This window comes from Falco rusticolus, chromosome 3 (assembly GCF_015220075.1).
Source record: "Falco rusticolus isolate bFalRus1 chromosome 3, bFalRus1.pri, whole genome shotgun sequence".
In the NCBI taxonomy this organism is placed as follows: domain Eukaryota; kingdom Metazoa; phylum Chordata; class Aves; order Falconiformes; family Falconidae; genus Falco; species Falco rusticolus.
Window position 1 is genome coordinate 117006944 of NC_051189.1, and position 26398 is coordinate 117033341.

The following is a 26398-nucleotide window of genomic DNA, read 5'->3' on the forward strand; positions in this document are numbered from 1 at the left end:
CCACTTAAACAGCCCCCCCCCCCCCCCCCCACCAGCTGCGACGGGACCAGCCCACTCTCCTGATTTTATGGCAGGAGAAAGGACACTAAAAAAAAAAAAAGCAATAAAGGCTATCCCTTGGAAAAACACCTGCGATGACCCTCGGCGCTGCTGATGGCAAGCGTGCCAGCACATTTCATGGACACATTTCACGTGTTCCTGAGGGTAAGTACTCCTTGCTCCAGCTTGCAAAAGCCAGACATCAAGTCTCCCAGAGTCTGGAATTAAGGCATGATGATGATCGCTGCCGCTTTCAAAGAGTGGAGTGAAAGCGCTTCACCTGAACAAAAGAAGAAAAGAGCAGAAGTGGCAAGAACGGGTCCTATCCCCAGCTGCTTGGCTAACTTCTGTGCACCAGGGAAGGCAGCAATATTTGCCACCACAGAAATAGCTTCTGCGTGAATATTTTGCTAGGAGGACCTATGTGCACGTCAGCTAAAAAGGGAGCCATTCCAATGAAGTCTTTGACCTTAGCTTTATACAGCCGGGAATACCTGTAGCTCCAATAAATGCAAAACGTTGACCAAAATGTCATCAGATGATGAAAGGTAAGATATCGCTTCTATTTACTTTACGACTTTTAAGATAACGTTACCTGGTTGGGACCTTTTTCTGCAATCGCAAACCAGAATGCCCAAGAAAGGCTCCAAGAGATGAAGCCTTTATATCTCCAGATTCACACGGTATAATTACAAGAGCCAACAAAGACACGCAGCGCCAAACCTCTTACTTTCTTCTGCCCTTACATAAATGGTAAGCTTTCAGACATTACACAACTTTTCTTCTCCCTACATCATACTTTACATAGATCCTCTACACCTTAGCGCGTGTCTGATCTTTTCAGCTGAACTCTCAAAATGTCAACATTCATTTAACTTATAATTAACATCATTACGAGCAGTGACATTTTTCTCATCTTCCTGCTTTTTTTGTGTCTTGATAGTTTCTGTCAAGGGGCTGGTCAGACTTTCAGGTTTTTTTTAAAGAAACAGTAAAAAATTGTTATTTCAAATTAACAGCTAATGCATATTACAAAGATTACCACTGATGAGGCAGCAACTTTGAGCACTGCTGGAAGCACTCCGGCAACAGGTTTACCTTTACATTAATTGCAGTTCATGTAGAGTCTTCTACTTTGGTTAATTTTCCTGTGTTGTCTTTTACATTATTCCTTCCAGCATGAAATTTTCACGCACCATGGGAAACTGGAACCAATTTCATACCTTAATCAACACTCATTAGCTAATAGGCAGAGGTAAGGTGTTAGGTGAGCGAGCCATTTTAGTGGCTGAAGTCTGTAAGGGTTTTGTTTGGTTTTGTATTTTTTTTTCCCAATGAAAAAAAATTTGTGTTACATGCAAACTTGATAACATTCTGCTTTTCACTGGAAACCTGAACAGGTCCCCAACAAAAATTTTCTCCTGCCAGGACTGACAGCAAAATCTTTTCTTCATTATTAAGCGTCTGCAGTCTCAGGACACGTTTCTACCTACTGCACCGAGTAGATAATGACACTAAGCAGGCACCTTGAAACAGCCAGAGGCCTCGTTCAGGTTCAGTTAGAAAAACAGACAAAAATCCACTTTAAGGAACAATTTCAGCATGCCTTCACATTTATGCACACAAGAAAACAAACACCCCCACCCCAACCACTCTGCAGTCTCCTGACTGCTCTGAAAACCACCGTTTTACACCAGGAGACATATAAAACACTCCGTACCGGCGTGCAGGGGTTCGTCCCCAGACTTTCCCTTAAATTATTTGAGAAATCTATGCACAAGTGCATAAGGACAGAAACACATTTACCTTGGAGATGTTTGTGATCATTAGTCAAAGCAGCTTCCACCGGATTATCCCAGTAGCCGAGCTGCAGGGAGGAGCAGCTTGGAGCAAAGTGCACTCAAAAGGGGTTTGAAGCATGAGAATCTCATTTCGTGTGCTGGCTATACTCATGTGCCGAATGCACATGCTAAAAAAACTCGACCGAGGGAATTCAGGATGAATTATTCCTTTCTGATGAGCAGAGTGAGCCAACAGAACACCCACCTGCCACTACAAGCATGACAATTGCCCTTCGAAGGAAAGGAAAACAACGCTATTGTTGAAGGCTTAAAAATCCCACCTACTTTGCAAAAACATGCTTTAAACTAGCAGCATCCACAACCTCAGTGATACCCAAAGGAATTCCTGCAAGAACGGTGCCGCCTTACACCCCAACTGCTTCCCAGCCACACACCACTAAGAAGCAGCAAAACCACCAAATACCAGCTTCAAGGTGAGATGCTGAAACAAGAGCAGCGTAAGAAAGCTCCGATATTTTACCTAGGGTGAAATTATCTTTTGTTTGGAAAATGCCCTAATTAAGTCTTCTGGGTTTTTGTTTTGGTTTTTGGTGTTTGTTTGGGGTTTTTTTGTTTGGTTGGTTGGTTTTTGGTTTGGTTTTGGTTTTTTTTTTCCAAGCTACATGACACCCTTTTGGTGCACCTTTATGTCCTCCCCCCGAGCCCCTTCAGCCTGCTGACCCGCAGGCACTGCCCAGGACCGTAGGGATGCTCACAACCAGGAGGAAGGCAAGAACTGCCCGTCAGGAACGCAACAACCAGGAAGCTTCCATGTCCCAGGGCCCTGAAAGAAATTTATCCTGAAATAAAAAGTGAGGTTGCTAACAGAGATAGAGCAGAGCTTTTAGGTAAACGCTGTCAGGTGAAAATAAAGACTGGAAGCTTAGTAAGGCACGGAGTATCTCTCCTATTGCACTGGAGTTTCCCTCAGCAACACGAAGCTGACGTACCGTGCTGCGTTATCGGGAAGGGACAGTCATTTTTAAGTTCTAACTCCCTATAAACTCATCAGATAACTGGATGGAGCACTGGAAGGGAAGGGATGCTTTGCTTTCCCAGGGGAGCACTGCTCCAGCTCTGAGGGATGAGTTGCAGACGACCAGGAATCCGCTGCCTCTGCGCTCGGGAGCAGGAGAACCAGCCGGGCTTCGCCATCCCCCCTACGCTCAGCAAGGGCACAGCCTTCAGTCCCAGGCTCTGCTCCGGAGGATGACACTGGCTGGATCGAGCAGGCACCGAAAGCTTTGCTCTTCCATCAGACTTCGCCAATAACTTGACCTTTTCAGCTCAAGTCAGGATGGAGCAACAAGCCTGCTCCGTTGGCTTTCCACAGCGAGCAAGCCCCCGCCGGGTCCACAGGGCTCCTGGCTCCGCCGGCACCCCCCGGCACGCTTCCCAGGGCTCTGAGCCCCTCAGCCTCTCTAAGGTTCTAAAAACCACGCTGTGTAGCGGAGGGCAGATGCTCGATACGCCCAGGAGGAAAAGGTTTTGTCATCAGACCCCGGGGAGAAGAGCAGCGGCCACAGGCGCACCCGAAGCCAGGCTCTCCCGCCTGCAAATAATTTGCTCTTAACCATTACTTTTCCACCTGAAAACCCTCTATACTAAGGGAAGTTACCGTAATAAAGCCACTTCATTATAGTATATTTGCCCGCAGGGGCCCCACGGAAGCGGCAGCGTATTAAACCCTGCTACACCTCTCCGCGCTGGAGAAGAGAGGGACAAGACGGATGGTTGTGTCCCCACGCCGGCACTGACCTGTGTTTATTCCAGCACTCCAATCCCAAGATTTATCTGAACAGAGTTGGCCTATTTTGATGAATTATGTAGGTAATTCAGGGACATGAGCAAACATTCTACGGAGTTCAGATTAATGGGCTCAATTCAAAGTGAATTTTATAAATGACCTAAACCAAGCGGGACACACGCTGTCTCATGTGCATTTTAACACAATGCACTCCTTAAGGCAATTTTACAGAATATCATCAATTCCACATTTAAATGAAATTCCTGGGGAAGATCTGGAAAGAACGCAGATAAATGAGGCTAAATAAACCAAGTCAGGGAAAAAAGCTGAAGAGTTTTATTTGTAGCTCCTGAACTCTGGGAATTGGGGAATCTGAAAGTCTCTTAGGCTGAATTATTGAGATAATAAAGCACCTGCTGAAGAGACCTCTGAATGCTGTAATGAAATTATTTCATTGCCCCAGAATAATCACAAATGCAGGTTCTCTTCTGAGAGCAAAAGAAACAATGGAAGGGAAAGCGGGGTAGATAAATGGAATGCAAATCACCCTCTCCACTCAGAGAAAGCAAAAAGGAGCCGTGACATGAAAGGAACGAGCCTTATGGTACTACAAACAGGCTGAGTTTGTTCCAATTTTATCTGCTGTCGTGGGGTCACTTGAAAACAACTGGGAGTAAACACCGAGGGGGAAGGGATGAGCACAGAAGTGCCACCACACTGAAGGACGGCATCCAGGCTTGGCTTTGCCACCACCTTCTCCATAGCCCGACAAGTCATCTGCCCCTAATTCTGACATAATTAAACAGCCCAGCAATTACAGAAGTCCTACTAGTTGCAACAGACTTATGCAATTAAAAAAAAAGTTATCCATGTGTAATACAGGGATGGCTCCTTACTTCCAGCCATCCGCTCCCCCACCTTTACCTTTCGGAAAGTCCTACAGAAGTCGGGGCTGTTTCATAATTTAATACTTATGCAATCAACTACATCTGAATATTTAACGCTGCCGGGAACGTCAATAAATCACCTCATACTTACAATGAATGGACAAAATTTCCATTTGTTTTATTCATAGTCCTGTTCTTAATCACGAGACTTCTGAGTAGGACAAAAAAGCCAGCCATCTCCTGGGGACAACTGCTCTAACCTTTCAAACCCAAGCAAACAAAACACGGGAAATTTCTTTCTTTTACTCCCCCACACACCTGCAGAACAGTCTTACATTTTTCATTTCCTAAAATGTAATTAATGAAAGCTTTTAAACCCTCGGAACCTTTCAAATTAATGAAAAGTCCACCCAAATAAATTAGACACGTAGTTCAAGAGCCGCACATTTAAATAACAGTAGTTATCCTGACAGGAACCAAGGAACAGCTGTCACATACGATTATTTTTAGGGCTGCTACTAAACCATTTTCCCATTATGAGCTGCCACCGCTCAGCAGCGAACAGCAGCTTCGCATTTTATCATGGCAAAAAATTAGAGGCATCCAGTCATCTCCTCGGTGTAACGCACGGTGTGTGGTTCAACAGAGATAAACCCCAGCGCCCGGTCCAGCCAAGAGCTATTACGTCATCGCCGCTATGACCTCATCCTAACCCTCCAGCCAATAGGGTTACAGGAAGCGGAGCTGGCCCCAAACGATTGGCTCAGAGAACTCCGCGTCACAATCACACCCCAAAGCCATCGCCCCATTGGCTCGGCGAACCGCGCATCACACCTGCACCCCAAAGCCGTCACCCCATTGGCTCAGCAAATGCTGCGTCATAACCACACCCCAAAGCTGTCGCCCCATTGGCTCTGTAAACTCCACATCATAACCGCACCCCAAAGCCATCCCCACCCCCCACCCCCGCACACTCCAGTGCGCTTCAGTAGCCACCACGCCAGCCGGCCCAGCTGCCTCCTCCTCCGCCTCCTCACCACCATGCTGAAGAAGAACCTCCGTTCCAGAAAGGAGCGGCAGCAGCCGCGCTCAGCCCCACCGCGCTCAGCCCCACTGCAGCTCAGGCTGCCCGTCAGCCCCCGGGCAGTGACCCACACCAGGTACCTGCTGCTGAACATCTCCATCCAGCCTGTGCCCAGCAGCAAGGCGGCCAAAAGCCGCTCGGGAACACGGAAAGCCACGTCCGTGAGGAAGAGAAGGAAGTATGAGGTGATGGAAAAGCACCCAAAGGTGAGAAAGTTGGGTGCTCCGAGGAGAATGAGGCTAAGGCAGAGGAGGCAGCAGAGGAGAAGACTCGGCTTCCCTACAGCGAAGCAGCCGCTGCCTCCCTTCTTCCTCTTCATGGCACAGCATCGTCCAGAGCTTCAGAAATCAAATCCAAGGTGGACAGCGGTGAAAACAGTCAAGAAGTTGGGGAAAATGTGGCACAAACAGCCAGAAGACAACAAAGAAAGGTACAAAGAACAGGCCGCACAGCTGAGGAGGAAAAACACCCAAGAGAACGGCGCAGGTCAGGGCACGAGCCACAAACAGGCAGGCAAGGAGCTCACCGCAGGGAAAAAAATATCCAAGCACAAAGGAGGAAATGAAGACTTTGATGGGCTGCTTTGCTGATAAGACCGTGACCCTCTGCAATTTCATCTCATCATTTCTGCAACTGCAGGTCCTTGTGAAGTTTCAGCAGAGTTCGTAAGCCCAAATAAAATAATTGCAAATGCTAGATAACCGTGATTTTTTTAGACAGGGCAATAATTCAGTATTAATATAGTTGGCTCCATATTGATGGCAACAGGAAGGATTGTGCGGGCTAGAGATAGATGTTTCGTGCTTATCCACAAAGAAAACAGCCATGAGTCTTCTCCGCCTGCTCTCCCCTCCAAATCGCGAGTTAAAACACGCTCCTTCCACAAAAGAGGAATTCTGCTCCTCTAACTCAGCAGGTCCTGGAGCCTGAGGGGCAACCAATAACACAGACTTGCCTTGGGGGAAGCACGAGGCGCTCCATCGTGCCGGGGCTCGTTAGCTGGTGGCCCGCTCGGCCTGTGGGTCCTCTCCACAGCACACACCACCCATGCCCCAGAGACGACAAGGTAGGTAGGACAGAGCACGTTCTACTGCCGCCCCGCACCAGTGAGCGGCTCAAGCTCAAACCCTCTGACCTGCTTCGGCAGGAGGCGGCTGTGGGACACACAGCATCCTGCTCCCAGCTTGTGTACGCAGCTTCGCGCAAGGACCATGTCTGCACAGTGGTGGGTAGGATGGGTCATCTCCACAACCACACTTGGTCCCCAACCCTGGCAAGGTTTGGGAGTGGAGAGGAGCTGCTGCCAATTGCCTCTAGTGGAAGCACCTACCTTCCCGTGAGATTCACCGGTGGGTTTTGACCCTGGTGTAACTAACACGGAACATGGAGATGCAGGGGTCCTCCTACACAAGCGATCTAAACAATGGAAAGAAGTTTTGGGTTTCAACTTTCAACCTTATGGAGAGCAGCATCATTTGGAAGGGACAGCAGTGCCCGCTCCGAGGACGGGGATAACGGCTAACTCTCTGCAGTCAGAGGGAAGCCTGGGGAAGGTGGACAAACTCAGACCCAGAACCTGCACAGGTTCCTGAACCCGCTGGACAACCGCCAGCTGGTTCATAGAGAGGTTTCTCCTCTTGACCACAACCTTCCTGCAGGTTCCCAAAGAAAGAGCCCCCATTTTGACACAGGGGGCAGCACCTCTTTTGGCTCAAACAAGCCTAAATTTGATCCAGAAGACCAGGTCTGTTACAGAAAGGCTGATGACTCACGGTATTTTGCAGCTAAAGTGAAATAACCAGCAAGCACTGCTTGGCCAAGAGGTTATCGGGCTTGTAATGCCATCTGTGAAAGCTCCGCGCTTTGGAGAGCAGGTCAATTGCTTCTGAGGCTCTCTGAAGCCTTTTCTCCCTGCGTCTCGTAGAAGCCCAGAGCTCCACCAGCTTGCCTGATCCACGAGCACAACCTTGTCACTCTGCTCCCTGCTCCTAAGCTCTTCAAATTTCTCTCTCTCTATTTTTTTAAAAGCAAAATATTAGGAGGAGAGAGCAGGGAAAGTGTCCATGCTTAAATGCTGCCTTGTGTATGAAGCTGCTGCTCCTTTTGCCCACGTGTCCTTGTCCCAGGTTTACCAGCCAGTTTTCCTGAATGTAAAATTTCATTCCAGGCTAAGGTTTACCCAGTCTCCCTCTCAACCCAAGGCTTCAAACCCAGTTCCTCCACCATACATACTGCACACATGCAAAAGGAAACAGTGAAATACTCAACGAAAGCAGCACTCCAGAACATTTCCACATTACCCATGACGGAGCATACCACACCAGAGAGCCGTCGTTAAATGCCACCTTCCTACCTCCTGTGCACAGCAAGGGGAACGCTGCAGCTCAGAAAGTCACAAGCAAACTAGACTCCAAAGATGTGCTTGTCCCTTAGTCCACAGCCTGGGTTTTGTCAGGGTCTTAGCACCATCTACTGTAATACCTGGAGATGAAGTTGGTGGTCAGCAGCTCTCACTGCTGGGAAACTTAAAACACCCAGGATACACCCCCTAGTAAGCAATCAGTACAAATGCTGACAGCATTAAGTAAAAAAAAAATAAAATAAAAAATACTCTGCTATGACTTGGTAGCGGAGTGTTTAAGTGAGCAGTGACAAGAAATATCATTTTAATGGTTCTCATGACTGCATTGGCCGCTAACATCTTGACAGCATCCATCAATTAAAATCTATTCCCAGCTGTACTAGTGATGGTCACAGCAGACTGCGCACCTATTTTTGGCACATTACAAATCCAAAGTGGTTAAAAAAAGATGCATCAAAAAGGTCCAATATTACCCATCCAATTATACTTTTAATGACATCTTTGTGTCTTCCATTCCTCAACCTGAATACTTCATAAACAACTGGCATTCAAGCAAAATCATGCTCTGTGAAGTTGGCACACAGGTTCCACTCAATTTAGCACATCGCAGTCTGTTCATGAGGAATGTCTTCAAATACCTGCAGCGCTGCCTCAAAACACACACGTCTTTGCAAACACACACGTCTTTGCAAACACACACGCCAATAAACCCCCACTACGGCTATTTCTGCCAGCCCTTTCGGCTGACACGCAGCCTGAGAGGCTGAAGGACAACTCTGACTGCCAGCTCAAAATATACAATAAATTCCCCGTTATCTGCAGCGGGAAATCTTGGACTGAGAGGGAACAGGAGAGTCTGGAAAATGGCACGCTTGAAATCGGCAGTTTTTCACCTGTATCTGATTTCACGCGAACGGTGTATAGACTACAGATGGAAATAATTGTTAGAGCTGAGCATTAACAATGAAAAATTGACACTTTTGGTGGTGCCTTCCAGTAGCAGCAGGGAAGCTACGGTCTTTGAAGAGCCTATGGGCAACTGATGGAGAAAGGGGTGTGTGTGAAGAATTAATACAGTTATCATGGGGGTAAGATGTCCAAGAGGCCTGGGGTAGGCTCCTTCACCTGCTTTCCACACTGTAGTGAAAGCATGCAAAGAAACCAACTGACGCCTATGGTTTCTTTCAGTATTGGAACAATTTAGGCTCACTGCAAGCTTCTGCGCACTCATGTACTCAAAACTAGTATTAATGACATTATAACAGACCTAGGAACATAATTTTTATTGCCATGCTACCTGTGTTGTCACTGCAGAGGGAAAGATGAGTAAAGAACACCTCGTAAATTCTGCGGGAGAAAATCAGCTGGACTACCTTCCCTACAAGCCAGCTAAATGGATCCATCTGGGTAGCGGACAGAGAGGGACAGGGCTTGCTTTCCCTGTCACCCCGATGGGGGGGCATCAAAGGGTCTGAATTTCAGAGTGGAAGAGAATAGCCAGAAGAGTTAGATCTTTAGCCAAAGCCTTCAGGAATCTGCTTCCCTCTGCTCTGAGCAGGAGCAAACACAGATCTGACACTGCAGCCACAGCGGCACTTCCACACATGGTACCAGGCACATCACGCTCGGGTCAGACTTCAAAGTCTGACCAAACAAGCAAACCCCAAAGCCAAAATATCACTATGCCCCTACTGTCGTAAAAATACCCCAACAAAACACACCCTCACACACCCCCAACCACTCTGTAATCTGAGCACAGAAGCATAAAGGATTTGTAAGAAGACGTGGATGCTACGCTCGCACTGCTGCTGACATCAAGAAAAGTCTATCACTGTAGATATTCCCTCTTTTACGTGTTAAATGGCAACAACAGCACTTCATCCTACCTCCCCCATCTCGCCTTCACTCTCCTTACGCCAGCAATTTTCTCCTGTGTGTGTAGAAGACATAGTCCAGAACCTCTTGTATTGCAGCAGTAGTAGTGGAAGCACTATGAATATTTCTGAATAGCTGATTTATTTAATAGATGTTCTCTGCAGCAATACTTCTACACCCTTGCCTTATCTGCTGTGTAACACAACCACGAGAAATCGTGTTCACGGAAGCTTACTGATGCACTGGATGTGTCACACAGGTGGGGACTAGCAGCAAAACAATCCTCAGAAAACAAAACATCGCAATTCTTTCCAGACGTTGTAGTGAGGAGCTGAGCCTTTCAATGTACTTGTTTGGGGCTTGTGTGGTTTGCACCCCTAAAAAGACGCACGGCTAAAAAGATTTGGCATCCCTCGGTGTGTTTAATAGAACAATGCACGGCAGCCTGACATCAGGCAAGCCTGGCAGAGACCTCCCCGTAAACTCCGCTTAGTCAGGAACAGATTAATACTTTATGACTTTGAGACTTTGTAGAAAGGGCCCTGTCATGAGTTAATTGAGACGTTATAGCCTAAACACTCCTACGAAAATCAGAAACTGGAAGCATTCTTTGCTCGTTAAATGGCTAGCAAAGAATCTTTTTGTTTTACAGAATCAATAACTGCTTTTCTCCACAGTTCGATTTTAACGTGACCAAAAAAGACACCAGTTTCTAGAAGCAAAAAACCCCAAAAAAAACAACCACAACCTACCAGGACTGTAGTAAAGAGAGCAACAGCTTGCTTCTTTTAAGCCCATCTTACAACAAAGCACAGATTGAGCATTACAGAGCACATACCCATCTGTACAGATTTGAGAGAGAGGCAGTACATCCTGCCACCCTTGTTAACTTTGATTTAGATCACAAATCACTGCAGTAACAAACTCATCCTCTGCATGCCAGTACAACGCTTAGCACAGCAGAGCCCTGCTTTGCGGATGCTGGCTACTACAGTTTTAAGAGCTTCCCCCATTCCCCCCCACCCCAAGGGAATGTGTTCAGCACAGATGATGCCCGCTGACCTTGCAGTTCTTGGGGAGACGGAATCCTCATTCCACATTCCAGTGAAGATAATAAAACAGGTCTTCAAAAGGGTGCCACTCCCACCGAATGGCAAACCCATCTGTTTCTTTTATTTGCTAATAGTTACCAAAAAAAAGCAGGTGCTAAGTGCAATTTGAGCAGCAGTTTGACAGAGCCAATTTTGTCTTTCGCGGAACTCATCATTTAGATTGATAAAATAAATATTTGCTTGTGCTCTTCCTAACCTCACATAAAACCACAGCAGGTGTGTTCATTTGGGCAGACAGATAAGACTTGCAATTCTCTAGGGGCGTGATACTATGCATAAAATACCACAGAACACTGACGTGCAAAATATGGTTAAAATATTATCTTTTTTTCTACATGAAAAATAAATATTTCATCAGACTACCATTTAGGAGACCACAACCACCAGCAAGATACATTGCTTGATTTGCCAAAGTCTATTTTCCATCACTTTCACCGCAAAAAGTTTTATGCTTCCTAGAACAGCAAATAATAAAAAAAGTACTCACTGAAGTTTAAGTCAATTAATAAATTAAAGATATGAATACTTACCTGGGAACCTACAAGACACCCAAGAACTTACTCAACAGCAACTGGCAATTAAACGTCAGCTGCAGAGTCCCAGTGGTTACTTGTAAAAGAGGACTTGACCGAGAGAGGGATGGTAAAGCCGTTATCTCACAACTGCCTATTACTTCTAATTAATTTATTGGATGATCCACCATATTGGCTAGATCAGGGGGATGAAGGTATTAATTCCTCTTCTGGGCACATGAATACTACTAGTAGTAGAGGATGCTATTACACGTGCATGAAGGGAACGACACACCACCCACTTGGTTTCAGCCAGGCTTACGCTTTCAGGTGGGGAATCCCAGGATGATCCAACTCCCGGAGAAATCAATGAAGAGTAGCTGCTCAGCTTCATGCCGATGCTGAATGAAACGCGGCCTCACATCCAACACAGCTAAGACAAAGCAAACACATTAACCCTTCCTCGCTGCATTCCCAGCAGCTCTGTCCTCGGTGGGACCGAGCCCCTGCTTTGCTGCGGGACCTTGGGCCAGTCCCTTCCAGCAGCCGATGCCGGCAGCGCTGATCAACGTGCTTCCTCGGGAAGATGAAGAGGCTTGTAACACCTGAGCAAGCAGCCAAGTTGCCCAGAAGTGGAATAAGAACCTACAAGGGCAAAACGTCCCTTTTTTAATAAAAAGCCTACGTGCGTGACCTTAATGCAACGTGAAGTCTTCCAACTGCAGAAACTGTTGACTACTTGAAAGCACTGCCGGTGGGCTTTACTTCATTATGTTTTATTTTTTAAACCTACCTTCTAGGTGCTCTTTGCAGTTCCTCTGCCTCTTCCAGATTCTCCGAGGAGATCAACCTGCATCTTTTCTGCTCAATCTCCTCAACTGATGTGAATCGTGTCACCGGAGCCGACTCCTCCATGCTGCCTATTGTTCTGTATTTCCAAGTGTTTCATCAGATAAAAAATCCTGAAACACAGGCTTTGGTCTGACATTAAACAGCCTACGACAGCAGAAAGGCAGCAGATATTCAGTCCACTTTCTATTGGGAAAAAAATAATAATAATCCACCTTGACCCAGCCGTTAACGTGGGGCCGATGCTGCTCCGTACCTTCGTCAGCGATGTGGTGATGGGATGGAGCACAGGCTCAGCAAGCCCACGGCCAACACAAAACTTGGGGGGCAGCTGCCACGCCAGATGGGTGCCCTGCCATCCCGAGGGACCTCAGCAGGCTGGAGAAACAAGGGGACAGGAACGTCAGGGTTCCCAGGGAAGCGCAGAGCACTGCCCCAGGCGGGGGCAGCCCCACGCACCAGCACAGGCCGCAGGTAAGCAACAACCTGGGCTGCAGCCAGCCCTCCGTTTTGTGAAATCCCACCGACTTAGGAGGACCTGAGCACCTCCCTCGCAGGAGTTCAATGCCAAACGAGCCAAGGCATCTGAAGGACTGACCCACCACGTGGTACAAAGACACCTTGCAGCATGACCACCCAAAGCAGCAACGTATGGTAACGGGTTCATTAGCATTGCTGCTTTTAAGTCAAAGCTCGGTGCAGCAATTACAGCTACACAGCACTCAAACTCGCAAAGAAATTACCAGAACTACCCACAGCTTAGATGAACTTTCTACCCTTTCAATCAATACAGTGCCATTAAGAACCCATTCCAAGCCCTACATTGTTTATAGCGTTAGAGGCATGGCAGAGCCTGCAGCCTGTTACAGATATTCTCGCTTGAATGTATTAAACTTCAGTTCAATACGACTTTGCTGGGAAAAGCCTTACAAACCACTAACTCTGCAAACTCCGGCATCTTCTAACCTGCAAGCCAAAGGGCGTTTCAAAGCTCTGCTGAGGTCTGTTTCTGGTCTCAGATTTATTATGGCAACCACATACTCAGAAATAGCTTCCATTACTTTTATTGCTACCTATAAAAATGCTTAAGAAAAGAATCCCGGGAAAAAAATGTTTAGGAGAGGAACAAACACGAAGTTCACAATTCCAAATGTTTCAGACTGGTTTATGTCTCAGTTAATGAAACAATGAGCACTTCGGGGTGGATGTCAGGATACAGCCTCCAGTCCACCCCAGACTTCTACACGTCCAGATGCAAGCTGTCTTAACGGAATGTTTAGAAGGAAAATTTAAAAACATCCAATTTGAAATCTCCTGAACTTCACAGCTGCAAACGCTGTGGAGTCAGCGGAGGTAAGCAAGCGTCAAGTCCTTACCAAAAACTCCTTGCAGTCTTTCAGAGATTTCAAAACATGGTTTCTTGATAATTTGGCATAAAAAGCAAAACACTTACTTTTTTGGCAACTTATTAAAATCAGAACTTGTATAAAGAAAGAGGAAAAGCACCAAAAGCAAAGCAAGAGCTAACATCCACAGCAAATGCAGAACCTATTATTTCGTCCCTTTGGACTCAATTAGTCCAAATTTTACAAAGAACGGCACCCTTAAAGATGTTAAACATTAACAAAACTTCCGCTAACTTGCTTCAAAATTAATTTTAATTGCAAGCTCTGCTTTATACACATTCCAGGGTTGCGAAATTTAACGAGCATCTTATTCTTCCCACAAAAATTCCAATATATTAATTTCATGCTAAAAATCTGTAGTTCCTTAAGAGGTCTAAGATTAAAAAAAATAATAAATCAATGACAACATGCTTTGGATGATGGGTACTTGAGGTCCTTTCTACTTTTAGAAGTTTCTTGTTGGCGGGCAGTGGGGGCAGAGCAGACAGATATCGAGCAGCAATATACAGACCTTCCTGCTTAAACAGAAACAGTTTTAAAACTGTCTATTTTTAGAGATGTGACAATACAGATGCTGACAAGCTTTCTCTTTTCTAAACTGGAGGCGAAGCTGAAATCACAGCGTGCATTACCTGTGTTTAAAAAGACCAGAAGTTGTTTTTTTTACCGTGAGCTTTCCTCCACCTGCAGTGACCGTCCTCACGTCGAGCGGCGCGGACGGCACTGCCTGAGCTTTTCACACCGGCTGCTCTGACCGTCAGGATCCACCTCCCACAGCCCACCGGTAACCACAACAAGAGCAGCCACCCCAAGTTCCTCGGATAAAAGGCAGCAGGCTTGAATTAAGTGCTTGGTCAACCCATCCCTGCTGCCACCACCCCCCTGGGACCTCAGCCACCCACACCAAGTCAGTTTTCAGCACCCAGCATCCAACACCACATGGGCTGGCTTTGAAACGTCTGTCAAGACTTTCCTTTCATTCTCCTTTCCCTTTGACTTTCTTCCAGGCTCCAGAAATTCCAGGGTGGCTTTGAGGCTTTGAACAAATACCCCGTTGGTTTCTAGTGTCACACAAAGTGTCTGTGACTGGGGGGGGGGGGGGGGGGGGGGGGGAGGAGAAAAAAAAAAAAAAAAAAAAAAAAAAGAGCACTGCCCTGACCATCAGGCTGTTTGGAGCACCGGGCACCACTCCAGGATCAATGGTGTTAATTTATTCTGTTACATTACAGAGCGAACAACCTTATTTCAAAATTCCTTCATGCCAGATTCCAGCCTGAAGTACTTCCCCCCCCGCCCCCCCTTTTAAGAACAGCTGACTTATCAAAAACAGGTTTTTCTAACAGAAAGCCAGAAGCTAAGCCACATTATTATAATTGAAGCAATTAATTACTTTTATGCCTGCCTTTTTAAGGGAGATCTTTAATGCAGGTAATTCTGACTAAAAGAGCTAATTTGAGCGGCTCCATCATTTAAGAGATGATTATAAAAATTAATAGAGAAAGTGTAGAATGAAGACAAAGGTAAGCAGGCGGAGATGGGTATTCCCCCTGTGCCCCAACCGGGCAGTATCAAACTAAAAATGCCTATTTTAAAAGCGTGGGAAAAGCTGATTGAGTTTTCAGGTCTCTGGTGGAAAAGCAGCTCCTGACACGTTGCTGACACGGACAGGTCGGTGGGCCGCTGCAGCGCAGGGGGGGAGCTGCTCCCGTTTTGCCTTTTTGGACTTCCACAAGGCAGGAATCGCCCTTTACACAAAACCACATCAGCAGAGCACTGTAACGCCTCTGGTTTTCCAGAGCCTTGGAAAACTCCAGCTAGCTGCACCCAGGGAGACGGTCGTTAGATGTTGGCTGTTGACAGCATTTTGTCTATTACTAATCCTCTGATATTTACTGGTGCCCTGGCATCTTCCTGATCCCTGCTACAAATCCAGCCGCAAGAAAGGTCCCTGTGAAGAAGAATCCAAACATCCACACTGTAAAACAGCCAAGGCTGTCAAAAATAATCTCAGCAGGAGCTGAAGAGATCACAACCTGCCATGAACAAAACAAAACGCCACCAAGAAGCAGCAGCAAAACACAGTAGCCACACAAATCCAGAAACATCATTTCCTGCCCCCACCTGGGCTTTGGGAAGGCTGATCAGATCTCCATGCAAGACAGTGGAGACGTGAAGAGGCAAGATACTTCAGATTAAGTGTCTGTATTTAATAACTGATATTACCAGATTTGCAGCCCGTGCTGGAGTCAAGGAGCATGCAAGACAGGAAAACATCAAGGAGCATGCGAGACAGAAAATCGTCCCCGTGCCAAACCCCATCCCTGTGCAGAAAGAAACCACTGGACTGGGAAGCACTGGGAAGCGCAGATAACCCAGGTGCAAGAAAACTCACAGAACTCATTATTTTCTTCTTCTGTCCCACAACAGAAATCATTCACATTTCTGCCTATCAGCTCATTCTTTGTCCCCTGAGCTCGGCACCAGGTTTTGGACTAACTTCTTGAAGAGCCATTGAACCCTCGGCAGGAACATCTCACCCTGAGAATGAGTTTCCACAGTTCAAGTTTCCACACCTTCGACCTCAGACAGCACTTCACGAGCAGATCCTGCGCTACCCGGCACGGAGCTGCTATCAGCCCTTTCGCCAACGCTTTTTGCTTCCAGCTCCCTTTCTGAAAATCCACTTCTGACTTCAGGAGCCCCTCCACGCACAGCCCGCTCCCAGAAGCATCGCACGGATCTGGAATGGAAAATAGCCTCTGCACTCCTCTCCTGCTTATCCCATCCGCTCCTGATCCTGGCCGCAGCATCTTTATTTTTTGAAGGAGCAGCAGGTCCGGCCAGCAGTAAACAAATCACAGGAACAGAAGCTGGTTTTTCCCACTTTTGCTGAAAGGTTGTTACTCAAGGACAAGAGGACTCCAGGACTGCACTACAGCTATTAAATTGCCAAAGATTGGCTAACCTAAAACTATATATATGGGGGTTTTGTGCTCCATCGTATTTGTCAAGACATGTCGCAGATACAGAGATATATTTTAACAAATACAACAGACCAGCTGTGAAAACACACTTTCTCATTCTTCACCGGAATAGTTCTTCCATTTCTATGGCTGTAGTAACACTTTTATTTAATCTGTCCTGTTGAGAGCAAGTGTAACAAAACACATTTGTGTTCCTCTAATCTTTGAAACACTGAAATTTTCCTCCCTTCACATCTACTCCCCGTCTCAGCCTGCTTCTAAGAATACCCAGGGAAGGACGGTGGAGCTGCTCAAGTGTGAGTGAGCAGGGGCCACTTACATTTCCCTGCTGCAATTTGTCACGACTGGAAGGTGCTGATCCCACCCGTCTATCTTGCTGGAGGGCTACACTTTCTCTAAAAAGCAGAAATTAACACACACGTACTTTGCATTACTCTCAGCAGCCAACAAATGTCTCCTAAAGCAGGCGCTCTATAGGTATTTCTTCCCTGTATTTTATGCACTTCAATATTTCTAGAGACAAGTGGAAAGATCAGGTTGAAGAGATGCCCGTGACCTGAAAATTACCAAAGAATAAATGACGCTTTTCCACGGCTTGAGTTTATACAAGCCATGCTAAATGCCATTCTTGCCCAGCTTCAATAAATTAGCGTGTAATGCAAATTAGAAGGGAGTTGTAGTTTAATCACAGGAAATGAGATATGTTAGCATTAGACATGCAAAAAAAAAAAAAAATTAAACACAAAGGATGAATTCAGCACCAAAAGACATCTATCAGCTGCAGAATCTGAACGCAGGTGAGCAAACCCCCACTTTCACACGAGCAGCAGCTGCAGGGAACCTCAGGAAGGAAACCCAGCAGGCAAAGACCATTTGAAATGTGTTTCGTAAAACAAGTGACATCTGAAAACAAAGTACTTAAATTCCTTAACACAACTTGTAAATATAAGCAAGCACCCCTGAACGGGCCCACAAAGGAACCCCCAAAGAAAGAGGCCTCTGAGAGGATGAGAACAGCTGCAGAGCTGCCTCCGCACTTGCACTTGGAAGTTGTAGATAAGGGTGAGCGGTGTAAAACACGACTATTATCAGCTCTGGCAGACGGATTCTGACACGTAAATGCAGCTGTGGAGGACAGAGGGAATACTCTGCACAGGCAGACCCCGCTGCATCTGCACATCCCCCGGCAGCTTCAACGGCGGCGAAGCCCTGCACCGAAAATGACATGAACCCTTTTCTGAACACACACAAAAAAACCCCCAAAAAACCGCCATGGAAAGGCAAAGACATCTCATAGAAGGACCTTGAAGTCAAGTCCGTCGTCTTTCCCACCAACACCTATTCATCCAAACCCTTGCCTCTCCTGGGGAAGCTCAGTGTCCCACACTAACAGTGGAAGAGGAGACACGGTGTTTCAAAGAGGACCCCAGGTGTCCAACTTTTTACAACCTGTGACATCATTTGCACTTACGTACAGTCTCCTTCCCCTGCCAAATAGAAGTATTATTCACCATTTTACAATCTAAATGGTCACTTAGATTTCTGGGTTACATCCAGAAGGTACTCTTGAGATTACCAATATTTTTTTCAGCTTTCAGCCTGTTGTGTTATACTAATTTTCACGAGGTCTGTCTTTCAAAAAAATTCCTTAGTTTGCAGGTATTGAGCGCTCTTGCAAACAAGCCTGTCTTTTTTACTTCCAATGCATGCTTGCATCCAGGACAGAAATAGCTAAATATTACTTTCTTCATTTAGTAACCCTCAAGGATTTTCCACACACCCACAGGCCTTCCTGCACCTCATCCCTTGAGGAGCAGGAGCCTCCACATCGGGTTCTCTCTGCCTCAGAGGTGACCAGCAACAAAGGACAAATTGGGATAAAAAGGACAATTAAAACATGATCAGGGTAATTTTCAGCCTAAAAGCATCTTCTTCGTTGGCTTAAAAAGCTAGCCTGAATATTCATGAAAAGCTCTCTACTATCTAGCAAACAGAATTAATCATATTAATGCATGGAAAAATAAGATTAGCCAGGAAGTGGTATACGAAATCTAATCATGTTTTATTGAATGAAACATGAGTGGGAGAGGTCGTGAGACCCTTTCGGTGTAATTTGTCACCGAAGCCTCCCTCCCTGGCAGGCTGCTGGCAGCAGCGCAGCTCAGGCTTTCGGAAGCACCCAGCTCACGCCTCCCAGGAGCGGGGCGGGCAGCCGGAGCAAGGGAAGGGGAGTTCTGCCGCTGAGTGACCTCGGGAAGGTCTTGCACACGCTGTCAGCTACGTCCTGAGCTGATGAGAGCTAACATAATCTGCACACTCTTCTTCTTCTTCTTCTCCTCCTCAGCCGGGGTACAGTCGAGATCTTCCCTTCCCTACCAGAAACACACGCACAAACCACAGAGCATCTTTTAACATCTTACCCTGATCGGCCCTTTCTTCCAGAATTTCCCAGTTATTTCTGCGGTACAACTGGCCAAGGAGCTCTAGGACAATGTGCAATACTATATATTGTATATTCTATAATAACGTATTATAGAAACCACAAAGCATCACCAATCCTTTAACTTCAAACCAGCCATCAATACACTCCCGGATCATTCGCATCCAGGAGGGAAGCATCAGCTCTCCCTCACAGCCACCACCAGGAACCGAGGGCTCCCAATGACTATTTCCCACCAAAGCAGTATTTTGCAGCTTAAAGCCTTTGTAGAATTTTTTCCAATTAAAAGCACTATAATGCTTAGGAAGAAAGAAAAAACCCAACCGTACCAGTCACTACAGAAGGCTATTCCCAGATCCCAACGAAGATGTACCAGAAATTTAAATAAGTATTTCAAAAGCCACTCATACACATCTTTTATTCATTCCCAGTCTATGGAAAATATTACCATGGAAGCAAAAACATCTAAGTATTACAGATAAATTATCTGTAGTAACTAGCTCTTACAATAAGGAAGCTTAATTAATCACACAGGAAAATAAAAGTTTCACACTTGCATTATCTAGGCTTTAACTAGTGATGGAATAAGTTATTTCAAGACACAATAATCTTCAAGCCTTCAGCCTCACACATGCACCAGGGCAGGATAATGCTTATCAACTTGCAAATAAAAGCAATTACTGACTGGAAAGAATTCAAAAAGTGGCAAGTGTGAGCTGAAAATCGTTTGAAAGCAGTCACCAGGCAACCTGTTCTACAGAACCGCTGCAAAGAACCAGGCAGCTGCAGGGGAACGGGGGGGAGGACCCCTTCTAGGCTCCCACGCAGGTCGGGGGGCATCGGAGTTTCACCCCAGCTGGCAACCACAGACCACGCAGCCAGCACTAACCTGGAGTGGGAGCAGCATCGGTGTAAGCGGCAGCAACATCAGCGGGAGACCCAGGGCTCCCGAGCTGCAATACAGCCAGAACGCATGGCAGCGAGTGCCAACATGCCAAAGCCTGACTCGGCAGCCCTCTGCAGCCAAAGCCTGCCCGTTGACTTCAGCAGGCGTCGACTGAGGTCTGAGATGAAAATACAGGCTGAAAGTTCCACAACAACTACCCAAGGATCAGAAGCTGCTTTGATATAAAGAAAATAGGTTGGTTCATTAGAAGCACATACAGGGAAGAGTTTTTCACCACCAACATTATCATTGTCTGAACCAGCCACCTTCAAGGACGCCGGTACTCTAATCTCTTAACGGTAGAGCAGATGTGCGAACAGATTAGCCTGGCCGGTGGCACAAAATAACTGGCATCAAGAGGGAAGCACAAAGCCGATCTCACATAGGAGAACTTTAATGAGTATTAGAAACCACTCGCAGATAGCCAAGGCTAGTGAGGAGGGAAGGGTCAACTGCAGATAATGACAAGGAAAGAAATGAAGTCAGTTAAGAGGTGATTCTCATAACCATCCTTCCCTCTGACTCAACTCCCCGCAGAAACGCAGCAAGAGAAAACTTGGGAAATCCTTTCCAGAAAGAGTTGATGTCCAAAGGGGTCTCCCCTGGGATCAGCTCCAGAAAAGAAGATATTACAGAATTAACCAGAGGAACCTTGAACTCAGAGGTCCTCAGTTCTCCTTCCAGGAGAGCTGAAGCAGAGCAAGATGCCTGCGTTGCCTCACATCAGGCACAGTTGTGCTAGAAAAGTAATGCCAAATAGCACACACGTACACGTTAAGGCATGCTCCCCCACTTCTAGGAAATCAAGAGACAAAGCTAAACCCAAATTCTACCAAAATTCAGTGCAAAAACAGCCCTAAGGAGGAGAAGGAAAACATTTGTGCAAGACAGACATGCAAAACATAGCTCCAAGGCTGAAAAGGCAAAACGAAGATGAGACACTGAAGAGGAGGAACCAGATTCAGACAGAAATAACTCCATCGATTTGGCAGTTACTTGCAGCCTTGCTTCTCCCACTGCATTGCTTCGCACGGGATTATTAACAGGAAGGGGGGAAACGTTTCACGGGGGAAAGCACTGGGGAAGGCTCAAAGAGTGGGAGGGCAGCAGAGGGGCAACTTGACAGATGATGCAACCCCCCCCTGCTAAAATAAGACTTCTGTTCCAGAACGTGGAATAATTAAGTCAAGAGGAGGATCATCGGGAAGAAAAATACCCAACGACCCAAGACTCCTGCATTAATACAGCAATTCAGTATGTGCTCATGTCCTCTTGGAACAAAATATAGAATTAAGGAAGTTGAGAAGAAGCAGTTTCTAAAGGTCCATGAACCAGATTTAAAAATAATAATAATAAATAAGGGAGTGAGTGGCAGCTTCATTTCCTTTTGAAGATAAGCATGTGAATTTTAACAAAATGTAGCCACATTCAGTAAATAAAGAATAAAGAAACCTAATAAGTTCAAGAAGAAATGCACCATTACTGGTTTGTCATTCAGAAGGGTAGACACAGCCTGGATTGCTCCAAGGGAAATCGATAAAGCAGCTGTAGCACTTTCCATTCCCAAATTAGGGTGGGATTTTATAGGGTCAGGCTAAACAGGCTCAACATTTGGACAGAAACCCAAGGATCCAGTGGCAAACGAAGGAATACAAAAGCAAATCATATTCCAGGTCACCATACACTTCTCAGTGCAGGACTATGAGGTGCTTTGCCAGGTAACATTCTGTTGCAGCCCGGTTCAAGCAAAAAGATTATGTGAAATGAGGTTATGGAGGGCAAGAGGTTAATTGCTACACTAGAACCTAATACAAGGCTAAAAAACAACTCAAAAGGTTCTGACCTTCACATATTGAAGTATTTTTTGATCTGAAAAAACCACCATATGACTATGTAACAGCAACAGGAGCACCTTTCCCAACTAAAATCCCAGTCTCTCTGACCAATTTGGATTCCGATAATCTACCATACGCAGCTGCAAAACGCAACATAGTATGAAGGATTTGAAAAGCTTCATTATTAAAGAAGTCATCTGCACCTCAAAGTAAACGTCCCATCGGAAAATTAGAAACATCTAATGAACTTCAAAACATGCCAGACAGGCTGTCACAGACAAACGAGATACTGTTAAGATTATCTCATAGAATTAATTCATCTGGCAGGAGCAGAGGTTTCTAGTTTCATCAGTGGAATGAACAGCTATGGAGCCCCACACATCGTCTGAGGGGAAAGGCTATCGCTAGCCACTGACCTGGCCAGCAGATGGGCTGAAGCTTACAGCATCTCCACTTTCTCCCGGTCTTCCAAATCAACAGCACAAAATAAGCTTTTTATATGGCAAATATTAGACCGTCTTCCTACGTTCCACAACTTTGAAGATCCCTGCTCTAGAGGAACTTAGTTGCAGGCGGCTCTGCATAGCCTGTGAACAAGGCTTTGATCTTTTACCTATTCTGCCCGCTTCAGCTGTATTGGAATGGCTGCAAAAACCTTCTTTTCTAATATCTGCATCATACCCAGCAAAAAGCACATTTGATCTTAGTCAATCCCTGTAAACACACACAAATAAACTGGATTATTAGTCATCTCCTCCATCACCACCTTCTCTGACAACGGCACCATAATGCTTTAATAATTGTAATCCAAGCCATTACACCTAATATTAGATACAGGTCCCAGACCAGCTAGGTGGGATCTAAACAGATGACAGAAGTGCAAGAGACAGACAACCCCATTTTCATTGTCTGCATGTAAACTGCAGCAGCAGGCACAAACACGGGAAATCCAGACCTCTTCCACCACAGGCAAAGTAAAAAGTTACCCCCTCTGAAGTGTGCTCAGAGTGCAGCCACGCAATTGCTGCACCACACACTGCTCCTTTCTCTAAACCTTGGGGGGGGGGGGGGGGGGGCAGGGCAGGCATGGAGGTACGACAGGAGGGTACGGCCACCAGTCCTGAGCTGTGGTACCCAGGCTCCCACCACCCCTGCTGGAGTCCCCATCCTGTCACCCCAGGCATCCCCCAAGCAACTTCTCTAAGGACTCACGGAAGAACAGGCAGGGGATCAAAGACAGTATTTTACACCAAGTCGAACCCTACCCAAAGCTTCAGAGCACCCCCGAGCTGTTAAAGGGAAGTGAGGCTGGGAGGCATCTGCCCCAGAGCAGGTTCAGTGCAGCCAGGACCACCTTGGAGGTTTCCTTATCATCACAGTCTTGGGATGGTTTAGGTGCTCAGCTTGAAACACTTTGGTATTTTCAGCATAGCTGAGCACCCACGGGGATGCTTGCCACCAAATAAAGCTTTAAAAGTGGGTACCACAACAGCCATAATCAACAGATATTCCTGAGAGGTGTTAGCCAAGGGATTTAGTCTGCTCCGAGCAGACACTGACACAAAGCACATGATCAGCAGAGCTCAGTCGCCTTAAGGCTGCAGCCCAAGCTGCTTGCAGGGGGTTTCTTTTTTTACATGTATTATAGAGAAAAAATTAATTAGTTCTTTCAGATCCCTCAGAGCTAGTAGAAAATAAGGGGGGAAAGAACCCCAAGCCTTGAAGACAAGAAAAAGTCTGGGGATAACGATGCAAGAGACCACATCACTGCGTATCCTGCTCCAGTTCCAGTGCATCCTTGTAGAGAGGATGTGATACGGATGTGATAAGGATGGCCACTCCAGCTAACCTCCAAGGAGAACAGGGCAGCTACTGCCACCCTTCCCATTTTTCTTTTTAGCCTGGAGACCCCCCCCATTGTCATTTCAATCTGACAGGCTCTTTTTCATACTGCTACTTTTTCCCCTTCCTCTTCTTCGCTCAGTAGAGTTTTATTTCTCACCTGTCAAGGAAACAGGCCCAAGCTCTCCTGAGAGAAACCACCGATAGCGGTTAGAAGAGCTGTAAATGTGTTATTTTATTAATACGTCTCAAATAGCTACTGAGCTCTATTGCTCGGCTGACGTATGGATGCTTAGACCTGCGATGCCCTTTCCCTTTCAAGACTTTACTGCGGATTTGCATCCAGCAGGTCAAGGACCAAACGCAACCCGTTGGGGGATTCCCCAGGGAGCAGTTTGTGCGCGCCGAGCTCAGCGTGCAGCGCGGCTGATCCAGCCGGGGCGACCGCCCAAGGCAGGAGGGTTAAGGGAACCCGGCTCATAAAAAAGCAAAGCAGCATCTATTTTTAAAGAGGGGAGGGTAAATGACCACACAGGAGATTTTTAGTAAGCCTGCTTGCTGCGCTGAGCTTACTGCTGCTGTGGTCTCATAAACACCATCGTTAGATACATTCCACAGCTTGAAAACACGTACAAATTACACTCCAGATGAAATTTAGTTTTGGTTGGGTTTTTTTTTTTTTTTTGAGTACATCTCTGGACAAGATTAAACTATTTATAGTGCTTAGGAAAGGAAATATTTAGCTGCAAGATACTTCCATAGAATGGTTTATTTGGTCACTAGTCTCTCTGCCACATTACAAATAATTAAAACTAGGTTTGGGGGGGGGGAAAGGGTTTTAGCTATATTTTCAAGCTGAATCATATCAACATGTTTAAGAGGAGATAGGAGCTCCAGTTTTTTTCCCCCTATGGGCAAAAATTATTAAAAAATGGGAAAATGAGTCATCTGAATTTAATTACCAGCTTTGAGTTGTGAAGGCTGGCTTTGAAAAATGCAATTCAAAACAAGACTCTTTGTAATTCTGTTTATGGGACTGAAAAGTTTCCTTTCTCAAGAATACTAATGAGATTCCCTTTGAATTGAACTGCCATGTTTATCTCGCCCATGTGTATTTCACGGGACTATAAAAATGCAGGATGACCTCACAATGCAGGAACCAGCTTCTTCCGGCTGCAATGTGTTTGTGTGGAACTGTTTCACTCATTAACACAGCGCAGCTCACCTGGGATGCTCCACCAGCCGATTCAAACAGGAGTCCACTGCTGCTACAGCTTGCAGAGTTCATCCAACTCCCAGTGAAAATCCATTTGAAAGAAAGGCATCATTAAAGATGCAGCACATGGGCACCCTGGGGGGCAAGGGGGAAGGAGGAAGCAAATATATCATTATTCCCTCTGACAAGGCCCCCAAACCCATGTCTGTAACTTCAAAACTCCATAGCTACTAAATCTCCTTTTTTAAAAAGAATCCATGTGCATGTACGTGTGCTACTGAAAGTCAAAGGGCTAATTTTCTAAGACACATTTGCCATTTTTAAAGGTCTACCATGCTGTATTATGGGGAGTTTACTAATTTATTTTTTTCCCCCAGCAGTTCACTCTGACAGGCATTGTTGTATTTTGATATGACAAGGCACAGCACTGCAGTGGCAACAACTCCAGGCTGAATAATGTTTCTTAACTAGCGACATTCATCTTTACCACACACCACAGATGACTGATCCTCACTGCAGTACGTAATGGCTAAAATCTAACAGTGCCCTAAATATTAATGCATGCTAATAAACAAGGGTTTTTTCCACGAAACAGCAACATCTAATTTTCAAAGGGGTCCTGGGCACAGTAAACAACTGGTACATGGTAAATGGCAAGTTCTCTCACATCACTACATTCTAGACATTCAAATCCTATTCCCCCATAATTGCCAGGCAAGTATAATCACTTAAATGAATGTTATTTGTGGCTGTGACAGAATCCTCATAAATAATTGTAATTTAACTTCCTGCTGATAATCCAGGCAACACCTAATTATTTCAAAACGCTTAATTCTTCCCTTCTGGAGGGATGTTGGTTTAAGACTACTCCTTCCATTTGCTGCTAGTTAGGACTTCTAACCATTGTTAAGTGCTACCACAGTGCAGAAGATCACAGTGTCTAGATTGACTAGAGGCAGAGGTGTCCTTTGCTGTAAAAGCAACATAAGCAATACATCACATTCCTTCTGGAAGCTCTCACTTCAGACTACACAGCACTGATCATTTGGGTAGCTCTTTTATATCTGGGGGAAAAAAATATCAGTGTGGCATTATTATACGTAAAAGCAATATTCTGAAAGCAGTGCTCTAACGATGGGATGAGAGGTATTGAAATTCTATACGCAGCCTTCTGTCTAAAGGACAGACTGTCTCTAGAAACATTTGCCAAAAGTTCATTAACAGTAAAGCCAACCTGTCAGCAACATATTTAGCAATAATCAGAAAACAAGTCAGGAAAAACAAGGTTTGAGCAGGGTTTCCTGGGTTTTGAAGTATTGGGTCTTCCGTGGTGAGGTTTTTTTTTTTTTAATTCGTTATTTCTTCTAACCAACTAAACTATGAAATCTTATTGCAGAGAATATGATTTAAAGTAGATTAAA

At 45.7% G+C, this 26398-nt stretch overlaps 1 protein-coding gene across 1 annotated transcript in view; it reads right to left on the reverse strand.

The window, feature by feature from the left end:
* CSMD2 (CUB and Sushi multiple domains 2) overlaps positions 1-26398 on the reverse strand; it is a 305276-nt gene that overhangs the window by 192948 nt on the left and 85930 nt on the right. The window lies entirely within an intron of this gene.